The 11,364-nt window shown below is 34.1% G+C and overlaps 1 long non-coding RNA gene across 1 annotated transcript; it reads left to right on the top strand.

The window, feature by feature from the left end:
- The first annotated feature begins 9,174 nt into the window (after positions 1-9,174).
- Positions 9,175-11,179, top strand: LOC119730190. Its single transcript, XR_005271348.1, has 2 exons — positions 9,175-9,587; positions 10,878-11,179. It is a non-coding gene; the product is annotated as an uncharacterized LOC119730190 (long non-coding RNA).
- Positions 11,180-11,364: the final 185 nt, after the last annotated feature.

The following is an 11,364-nucleotide window of genomic DNA, read 5'->3' on the forward strand; positions in this document are numbered from 1 at the left end:
CCATTGGCTAGAATAAGACCTAAAGACGTCACGCTTTGTTTACATGTTCCTATGAGAGCGCGTCCCACCTGGCTCGATAGGAAAGCGCACATGTAAACAAAGCGTGACGTGACGTTATTAGCCCTTCCCATACATCCATACGCCCTTTCTTAGGGCGAATCCTAGGCGTGGCACACAAGTTTTTCCGGTAGCAATCTTATTGTTGAGACTGTCCCAACTAATTAAAGTGGACTGGCTTAATTAGGGCGATTGTATAGCTGGGTAAATAGGTATAGAGACCCATTTATAGTTTTGATCAAATTAGAGTCAAGGGTGTTTTTTATATCATTCCACAATGACGTTTTCAACCTATACATTCTAAGGACATAATTTTTTTTGGTAAATTTGAACGTTTAAGTTGTGGCGCTAGCGGAATTAATTGCCATTATACGCGTTTTACGGTTGGTGACGTGCGAATCAACACTTTTGCGTGTTCACTGTGCGTCGCGCATCTTCATCAAGTTTGTGTTGCGTACATTTTGTGTCGATGCCGACTTCATCTAATTAGCTTTACCCGCCAATAATTCCCTCACCATACCCATTATCTAAGACACTTATTGTTGGTTTTAAATATTGTATAATGGAGCTACATGTACTTAGTTTGGCAAGTCAAATAACCTAAAAGTGGATCATGTTCCCGGAACAGGGCCTTACACTACGTAGCCCTAACAGTACTTGGGGCGTAATTATCTCGTCCCCCCTTCCTAACTTTTAGGATTTTCTAGGAAGATGCTGTAGCCTAGGAATATCTTGTCTCCCAAATTCCAAGAAATCTGCGTCTGAAAAAATGTAAACTTTTTTGGACCACACTGTAGTTCAACTTCAACTGCAAACATGGCACAGTCAAGTAAGTAAACTAAACATTCCTGCTGATCAGTGATTTATTTCTAGTGCCCGAGATTGTCACAGTAAACTGGGAGAGCACACAAAACAACAAAAGAAAATAAAGAAAATCGGACACAACTCTTATTTTTTTACATTTATTTATTTAGTCAGACCCATTTTTTTTTTTTTAATATATACAAAAGTTTTGTGTATCAGGATTACATTGGCCATCCTAAGTCCTACCAAAAGCTGCAAAAGTTGTATGTGTTTTTAAAAATCCGATAATTTCAAATTTTATAGGTGTCCCTAATGGAAAACTCCTAGTGGAGAAACAGTGAGTTTTTTTTCTTCAAATATGATGTCCGGTTTATCATAGAAGTTGTCCTAAGACAACATTATGTATTTTTGAATAGGATTCCTAGGACAACTTTTATGAAATGGCCAACCTGAAATATTGCCTCTCATCAGGCTCAGTATAAAAAAGTTTGTATAAAAAACACCTTTGCCACATAAGGTGTATTGCTTGCCACATTCATAATTATATATATTGATTTTATATTGATTTTTTTTATAAATAACATGATTTTTTTCCCAATTTTGTGGATAAACGAATTTTGGTTTTAAAATTTGATTGATCCTAAAGAAAACACAGTCTTAAATAGCTGATATATAATTCATTGTACCCAGCTTAAGTTTCAGAACAGTTCTGAGTTTGCTCGGATCAGATATAGATCAAGCCCATGATATTGAGAGTAAAAAAGTCAGTAACTGTGCATTAGCCATGATCATCATCTTCGATTTCAGTCATTTCGCATTTTGTACTTTCATTTTGCATAAGAACCACAGAGATTTTTGTTGCCCTTACAATATATATAAATATAATGAAAGCATGATATGAATATGAAACATGATTTTGTTTTTTAAATACCCTGTGCAACCCATCTAAATACATTTATAAATACAAAAAAATTACCCGGCCTTACACTGAATGTAACTTGAAAATAGTCTTGTTAAATACGAAATCTCTGTTTTTGAAAGTACAATTTTGAAAGACGAAATCAGTGTGACTGACGCATGATAGTGATGTTACAAAACATGGCAACGATCTCATGTACACAATTATCTGATCAAATCATTTGCTTCTTTTTTCTTTAAATGTTACACCCGAAATATGCGACATGAATCCTAAAAACAAAATGTGGCAAGCATTGCAAACAACAACAGATGTCAAGATGGCTTAACATCATGTGTACATGTGTCCAATTGTGGCTTATATACTAATTTTGCTGTAAACTTGTCCGAACGCAGAGATATCCCTGACTTTGGAATAGCTGAAATAATGTTAATGATGATTATATGTCCAGAACTTCATTGAAGTTTGATACCCCAGCTCATGGGTTGTGTAACGATGAGTAGATATGTACATAAAATATAAAAATGTACATCTAGGTATGATGTCTCCCGACTATACTTTGGAGTCAGGCAGACAGGAGAAATAGTACACATTGTATTGTACTATTTCAGCAGCGTATCGCTAACCAGTGGGTCTGACGAAGGTGAAATGTGCAATCTGCACTCAATAACTTCTACAAGCAGGCGGCAATAAAAACATGATTTGAGCTGTAGCTGTATGATAAGTTGATTTTTAAAAATATTTCATAACATTTTTTTTAAATTTTTGTTTTGGTAATTCATCCTCAAAGGCATGATGTTTCTGAACCTGAGGGAATTGTACTTGTACCATTACCAGAGTACAAGCACAGTGATCCAGCTAGGAATAGGTCACATCAATTTAGTATTGATGTGATGAAGTAAATCACCAATTTTTTTGAAGTAATGGAACACAACAATGATAACCGGGTTGTTTTCATTTGGGATTTACTTCTTTTATGAACCTTTAAAATGACTGATTTTTCTGACCCACACGGAATTGGATATGATGTTAGAAGCACCAAAACTCCATGAGCTAAATTCTTTGCTGATTTTTTAGTCTGACGATGGCTTGCAGCACAAGAGCTTTTTGTGTTAGCTCATTGGAAACACGTAAGGGTCGAAATGGATCAATACATTTGTGTACAAATCGCCGTTATGATGTTAACAAGAACAAGAGTTGTTCATTGTGATTTGTATAGGTAGTCCCAGACTTATGGATGCATATGCAGCAGCGAAGTATTATTCAAATACCTGGCTCTGGACAGACTATTGAAGCATTGTCAATAGTATTGTGTATCCAGTCGCACCATCTGCCAACCAATCACACGTGAGATGTTACAGTGGAGGGCATGCGATTGGCCAGTCAGAGCAGTGGACTGATACACTGTGATCCAATCACAGGCCAGTGGTGTCGCAGCACGCACTGGGATTGGACAGTGGTCCCATGGCGTCATCACTCAAAGGGCCAGATGTTAGTGGAGGGGGCCTTTTGAGGTGACTTTGGGGGACATGTTGGGGGCCGAGGTTGGCAGTGTGGGCAAATTTGAGCAAACGGGTTGAGCAGACCCTAAATCCCTAAACAAAAATATTAATGAGCATTTGAAAGTGAACGTCAATCAACTGCTGATGGTGCTGCAGTGATAACAAACTGCAGATGGAATTTGCAGTATTGTTAATTATGATGGCTGTTCACTGTAACTGTTGGTGTTACTACAGTTGTAAGATTGGAGGAAATCAATCAAAGCCTAAACAGCACAATAACTATTGATGGTATGCAGTTATTGTTTAGCTGCTGATGGAATTGCAGCTTTTGTCACTGAAGATGGAATTTCAGTTGCTGTTTGGGAGAAAACTGTTGGTGTTGTTACAGTTTTGAGACTGAAGGAAATTAGAATTAACAGCACATTAACTGCTGTTGGTGCTGCAGTTAATAACTGCTGATGGAATTTGCAGTTCTGAAGTTGGAAATTCATCAGTTGCTGTTAATGTGAGAAACTGTTGGTGTTATCACAGTTGGAAGGAGGTTGGAAGTCAGGAGTGGACACAAGGTAAACAGCACTACACAAACCTCTGGTGGTGTTGAGGTTAAGTGCAAAACTGCTGCTGGAACTGCAGTGAGGATGGAATTTCAGGTACTGTTTACAGTGAACTGTTGGATGGAAAAACAGCTGAGTCCGTAAGATGGAATGATGGCACTAATTACCACTAGAACATCCGTTGGAAAATGTTAGAAGAAATCTTGGAAAGATCTCTAGAATCCTACAAATGTCGGCTGGTTTTTCTGTTGCAGGACTGATGTCAGTTTGCAAAAACGATCAGAATGTGCTAGACTGGTAGTTTAGAAGCCTGATGGAAGACCAGAAATCCAACTTGTTGGTGGTGTGTTCATAAAAACCAATACATGTCTGCCTTCCAGGTTAGAAGATGGTACACCAACCTGGAAGACTGATGCTGTTATTTACGCGTTTGGTTATCATGAACATTACAAGTTGATATAGATGTTAGACTAGTTTGCATCAGTGTATCAAGGACAAGCGTTAGATCTTCGATGCTTGGTGCTCCATTAAAGTAAGCACAGAGTATCACCTAGGTGACAATGGTTGTACATTTCAGGAGTTATTGTAGAGATGTTACTGAACTACATGAATGAACCCTTAGAAACACTTTCTCCCAAAACAGATCTTACGCAGGTTTGGGAAAACAGAGTTTCTTTAAGGGCAGTTGAGATGGAATGAAGTGCATGTAGCCCTACAATAAGTTCCAACAAGAAATATACAACAGGCAACACTTCTGAGATACTTTAAAGATGGAACCAATTAAGGAGCAGGTCACTAAGTACATGCAAAGTTGGCATTGTGCTCTTAGTGATTTGTTTCGCCCTATCCACACACATACAAACTCTCATGCTGGTCTAGGCTTCTAAATCGGTGGATAAACTTGCCACTCAACAGAATGAGTTGGAAGCAAATCAAAAAGTAAACATCACAATAACTGCTGATCGTACTGCAAGTTATTCATAAACTGCTGATGGAATCGTAGCTTATTTGGTCACTGGAGATGGTATCTCAGTTGCTGATTTTTGTGTGTGTGAGAGAGAATACTGCCGATGACACTGCAGCGTTTTCAATGACATTAAGTGTGGATTGTGTTGCAGTTGATATATTGCTGATTGCGTTACATTTCTGAAGACAGAAATTCTCATGAACACTACAAACTGTGTTACTCAAGTTTTCATCATGGAATCAATGATGAAAGGTATTAAATCATTGATGCTTGATGCTTCAAAGAGTATCATCCTGGTTGTACATTACGCACTGATGATTTTGTAAATTACAGGTGGTTGTTATTGTGAAGAATAAATAAGCTGCATATGCAAATCCCATGAAGATACTGTCCAACAACTGTCAGATGATTTGCAAGTATCTTCTAAGCCCCATAGAAAGAAGAGGTTGCTTGGAAGGGTATACATGTAAAAAACAAAGTTCCTTCTGGTAGGAAAGTGACTTGTCAGTATAAAGATTAAAATAGAGGGTTCTTTAAAGGGTAAAGGTGGAAAAATCCACAGAGGAAAGAAACGTAAGCGTTTCTTCTAAGGGTAGAGAAAGAAATATAGGAAACAGATGAAAAAGTTCCAGAAAGGGTACAGATGGAAAAATCTTCCTTCCGAGGGTAGATGGAAGGGTAAAGATGGAGCAAAAACACTTAGGGAAGAGATAGAAAAGGTTTAAGATTAGAGATGAAAAAAAAGGTTATAAAAAGCTAGAGATGAAAAAAGTTATAAAAGGCTAGCAATAGAAAAGGTTATAAAAGGCTAGAGATAAAAAAAATTATAAAAGGCTAGAGATAAAAATATGTTATTAAAGGCTGGAGATTAAAAAAGGCTATAAAAGGCTCAGGATAAAAAAGGTTATAAAAGGCTACAGATAAAAAAGGTTATAAAAGGTTAAAGATGAAAAAGGTTATAAAAGGTTAGAGATAAAAAAGGTTACAAAAGGCTAGCGATAAAAAAAGGTTATGTAAATGGCTAGCGATAAAAAGGTTATAAAAGGCTAGAGATAAAAAAGGTTATAAAAGGCTAGAGATAAAAAAAGGTTATAAAAGGTTAGAGATACAAAAGGTTATAAAAGGTTAGAGATAAAAAAGGTAATAAAAGGTTAGAGATAAAAAAAGGTTATAAAAGGCTAGCGATAAAAAAGGTTATAAAAGGCTAGAGATATAAAAGGTTATAAAAGGCTAGAGATAAAAAAGGTTATAAAAGGCTAGAGATAAAAAAGGTTATAAAAGGCTAGAAATAAAAAAAGTTATAAAAGGCTAGAGATAAAAAAGTTATAAAAAGCTAGAGATAAAAAAGGTTAGAAAAGGCTAGAGATAAAAGGTTATAAAAGGCTAGAGATAAAAAAAGTTATAAAAGGCTACAGATAAAAAAGGTTTAAGACTATAAAAAGAGAAAGGGCTAGAGAAAGGGAAACAGTTTTGTTCTAAAAGTCAAGATGGAAAACAAAGTTTCTCCAATGGTAGAGAAGAAAAATAGTCTTTTAAGAAAAAAGATGAAAAAAACGTTGCCAATAAGGTCAAGATGGGTAAAGAAAGTTATAAAAGGCTAGAGATGAAAAAGGTTATAAAAGGCTAGAGATGAAAAAGGTAATGGAAGGCTAGAGATGAAAAAGGTTATAAAAGGCTAGAGGTATAAAGGTCATAAAAGGCTAGAGATAGAAAAGGATATAAAAGGCTGGAATAAAATGAAGGTTATAAAAGGTTAGAGATAAAAAAGGTTATAAAAGGCTAGAGATAAAAAGGTTATAAAAGGCTAGAGATAAAAAAAAAGGTTATAAAAGGCTGGAGATAAAACAGGTTATAAAAAGGCTAGAGATAAAAAAGGTTATAAAAAGGTTAGAGATAAAAAAGGTTACAAAAGGTTAGAGATAAAAGGTTATAAAAGGCTAGAGATTAAAAAAGTTATAAAAGGTTAGAGATAAAAGGTTATAAAAGGCTAGAGATTAAAAAAGTTATAAAGGTTAGAGATAAAAAAGGTTATAAAAGGCTAGAGATAAAAAAGGTTAGAAAAGACGAGAGATAAAAAAGGTTATAAAAGGCTAGAGATAAAAAAGGTTATAAAAGACTAGAGATAAAAAAGGTTATAAAAAGCTAGAGATAAAAAAGGTTAGAAAAGGCTAGAGATAAAAGGTTATAAAAGGCTAGAGATAAAAGAGTTATAAAAGGCTAGAGATAAAAAAGATTTAAGACTATAAAAAGAGAAAGGGCTAGAGAAAGGGAAACAGTTTTGTTCTAAAAGTCAAGATGGAAAACAAAGTTTCTCCAATGGTAGAGAAGAGAAATAGTCTTTTAAGAATAGAGATAAAAAAAAACGTTGCCAATAAGGTCAAGATGGGTAAAGAAAGTTATAAAAGGCTAGAGATGAAAAAGGTTATAAAAGGCTAGAGATAAAAAAGGTTATAAAAGGCTAGAGATGAAAAAGGTTATAAAAGGCTAGAGATAAAAAAGGTTATAAAAGGCTAGAGATAGAAAAGGATATAAAAGGCTGGAATAAAATGAAGGTTATAAAAGGTTAGAGATAAAAAAGGTTATAAAAGGCTAGAGATAAAAAAGGTTATAAAAGGCTAGAGATAAAAAAGGTTATAAAAGGCTAGAGATAAAAAAGGTTATAAAAGGCTAGAGATAAAAAAGGTTATAAAGGCTAGAGATAAAAAAGGTTATAAAAGGCTAGAGATAAAAAAGGTTATAAAAGGCTAGAGATAAAAAAAGGTTATAAAAGGCTAGAGATAAAAAAGGTTATAAAAGGCTAGAGATAAAACAGATTATAAAAAGGCTAGAGATAAAAAAGGGTATAAAAAGGTTAGAGATAAAAAAGTTTACAAAAGGTTAGAGATAAAAGGTTATAAAAGGCTAGAGATTAAAAAAGTTATAAAGGTTAGAGATAAAAAAGGTTATAAAAGGCTAGAGATAAAAAAAAAGGTTATAAAAGGCTAGAGATAAAAAAGGTTATAAAAGGCTAGAGATAAAAAAGGTTATAAAAGGCTAGAGATGAAAAAGGTTAGAAAAGGCTAGAGATAAAAAAGGTTATAAAAGGCTAGAGATAAAAAAGGTTATAAAAAGCTAGAGATAAAAAAGGTTAGAAAAGGCTAGAGATAAAAAAGTTATAAAAGGCTAGAGATAAAAAAGGTTTAAGACTATAAAAAGAGAAAGGGCTAGAGAAAGGGAAACAGTTTTGTTCTAAGAGTCAAGATGGAAAACAAAGTTTCTCTAATGGTAGAGAAGAAAAATATTCTTTTAAGAATAGAGATGAAAGAAAGTTGCCAATAAGGTCAAGATGGGAAAAGAAAGTTTCTTCCGAGGGTAGAAATGAAAAAAGTTCTATAGAGAGAAATAGTTCGGGAGAAAAAGTTGTAAGGATAGAGTTGGCAAAAAAAAGGCTTTCTTTCAGGGTACACATGTCAAACCGTACAAGCTTTCTTGAGTCGTAGTCGCCTTTGTGGTAATGTACAACAGATGATACTCCTTTGAAACATTAAAGGGTTCACATTGTGTTCCTTGTGAACTTGTAGGCCCTACACTTGTTCTTAAATGTAGGCTGCAATATGGATAACAGTTTTTGCACAATATTATTATTGCATTGTGAATGTTAATGCTAGTATGGGTGTGGATTTGTATCAGTTGACTAAACAGAAACCCGGAGGTGTTATGTTATGTCAGCCACATTTTTTAGATCAGTTTGGGAAAAAAATGTGACTGAAGAAGCCTGTTATTCGCATCGAATAACACAATCTGCTTCATTAATTACAACTTGTGTGTGCATGTTTGGTTATACACTGTTCCAGTTGGATGTCACGGTAATGTGCAGGACGTTTTCTTGATAAATCCTGGCAAGGTGGCGCACATCAGAATTTGACAAAGAACATTTCAGAAGTCCTACACTAAACTTATAACCAAACATGCACACACATAATCACTATGGGCAGTTCCTCTCTATATAATGTTTAGGGCGGATCCAGTATTTGTTCACATAGGCTGGGCAGAAGGCACGTTTAACTTTGGATGGAAGAATATAAATATGCAATAAGAAGGTTCATCATTGTGCTTAGTTAAATTGTTTTTCTTATTGTAATATTGGGTACCTATTAGCCCATCTCAGGATCCAGATACTTATGTCACATCCGTAATTAAGTTAAATTGTTTCGTTGTCCTAAGTCAGAAATATTGAAGGAAATTGAGTCAATGGAATTATTTCACTGAAGTGAACTTAATCTGACTAAAAATATTGGCAATGGTGGTATGGCAATTTTATGCGAGTCTCTTATAATTTGCTTAGACTTGTAATCAATTATTTTTTACAGTAATGTCCATAAAAATTATCCAGGTTGATAGATGAGTAAAAGTTGACCATAAACTGTTCGTCAAATTAGCTGCAAGTGGTGCTATCAGTCTTTACGGTAGAGATGAAGAAAGGTTTAAAGGCTAGATATGACAAAAGGTTTTAAGGCTAGAGATGCAATAAGTGTTAAGGCTAGAAAGAAAAAAATTATGGCTAGAGATTACCACAGTTTTAAGGCTAGTATCAAAAAGTTGTAAGGCTATAGTTGAAAGAGGCTTAAAAACTAGAGATGAAAAAAAGTGAAAGGCTAGAAATGAGAAACAATTGTCAGGCTAGAGATTACAATCGTTAAGGCTAGCATCGAAAAGTTTTAAGGCTAGACTTATCAAAAAGTTTTAAGGCTTGACGTATCAAAAAGTTTTAAGGCTAGTATTAAAAATTTTAAGGCTAGTATCAAAAAGTTTTAAGGCTAGTATCAAAAGTTGTAAGGCTAGTAGCAAAAACTTTTCAGGCAAGTATCAAAAGAGTTTTAAGGCTAGTATCAAAAGGTTTTAAGGCTAGTATCAAAAACTTTTCAGCCAAGTATAAAAAGGTTTTCAGGCTTGTATAAAAAAGTTTTAAGGCTGGTATCAAATAGTTTAAGGCTAGTATCAAAAAGTTTTAAGGCTAGTATCAACAAGTTTTAAGTATCAAAAGGTTTTAAGGCAAGTATCAAAAAGTTTTAAGGCTTAAAAGTTTTAAGGCTAGTATCAAAAAGTTTTTAGGCTAGTATCAAAAAGTTTTTAGGCTAGTATCGAAAAGTGTTAAGGCTAGTATCAAAAAGGCTCAAGGCTAGTATCAAAAGGTTATAAGGCAAGTATCAAAAAGTTTTCAGGCCAGTATAAAAAGTGTTAAGGCTAGTATCAAAAAGTTTTCAGGCTTGTATTTAAAAGTTTTAAGGCTAGTATCAAAAAGTTGTAATGCTAGTATCGAAAAGTGTTAAGGCTAGTATCGAAAAGTGTTAAGGCTAGTATCAAAAAGGCTCAAGGCTAGTATCAAAAGGTTATAAGGCAAGTATCAAAAAGTTTTCAGGCCAGTATAAAAAAGTTTTAAGGCTAGTATCAAAAAGTTTTCAGGCTTGTTTTTAAAAGTTTTAAGGCTAGTATCAAAAAGTTTTAAGGCTAGTATCAATAGGTTTTAAGGCAAGTATCAAAAAGTTTTAAGGGTAGTATCAAAAAGTTTTAAGGCTAGTATCAAAAAGTTTAAAGGCAAGTGTCAAAAAGTTTTAAGGCTAGTATCAAAAAGTTTAAAGGCTAGTATCAAAAAGTTTTAAGGCCAGTATCGAAAAGTGTTAAGGCTAGTATCAAAAAGTTTTAAGGCTAGTATCAAAAAGTGTTCAGGCTAGTATCAAAAAGGCTCAAGGCTACTATCAAAAGGTTTTAAGGCTGGTATCAAAACGTTTTAAGGCTAGTATCAAAAAGTTTAAAGGCTAGTATCAAAAAGGCTCAAGGCTAGTATCAAAAAATTTAAAGCAAGCATCAAAAATTTTTAAGGCAAGTATCAAAAAGTCTTGTCTAGTATCAAAAAGTTTAAAGGTTAGTATTAACAGGTTTTAAGGCTAGTATCAAAACGTTTTCAGGACAGTATCAAAAAGTTTCAAGGCTAGTATCAAAAAGTTTCAAGGCTAGTATCAAAAAGTTTTAAGGCTAGTGTCGAAACGTTTTAAGGCAGTATAAAAACAGTTAAAAAGTTTCAAGGCTAGTATCAAAAGGTTTTAAGGCTAGTATCAAAAAGTTTAAAGGCTAGTATCAAAATTTTTAAAGCAAGCATCAAAAATTTTAAGGCAAGTATCAAAAAGTCTTGTCTAGTATCAAAAAGTTTAAAGGTTAGTATTAACAAGTTTTAAGGCTAGTATCAAAACGTTTTCAGGACAGTATCAAAAAGTTTCAAGGCTAGTATCAAAAAGTTTCAAGGCTAGTATCAAAAAGTTTAAAGGCTAGTATCAAAAAGTTTTCAGGCTAGTGTCGAAACGTTTTAAGGCAGTATAAAAACAGTTAAAAAGTTTCAAGGCTAGTATCAAAAAGTTTAAAGGCTAGTATCAAAAAGTTTTAAGGCTAGTATCAAAAAGTTTTAAGGCTAGTATCAAAAAGTTTTAAGACTAGTATCGAAAAGTGTTAAGGCTAGTATCAAAAAGGCTCAAGGCTAATATCAAAAGGTTTTAAGGCAAGTATCAAAAAGTGCTAAGGCTAGTATCAAAA

The sequence above is a fragment of the Patiria miniata genome, unplaced genomic scaffold, assembly GCF_015706575.1.
Source record: "Patiria miniata isolate m_02_andy unplaced genomic scaffold, ASM1570657v1 HiC_scaffold_22, whole genome shotgun sequence".
Classification (NCBI taxonomy): Eukaryota; Metazoa; Echinodermata; class Asteroidea; order Valvatida; family Asterinidae; genus Patiria; species Patiria miniata.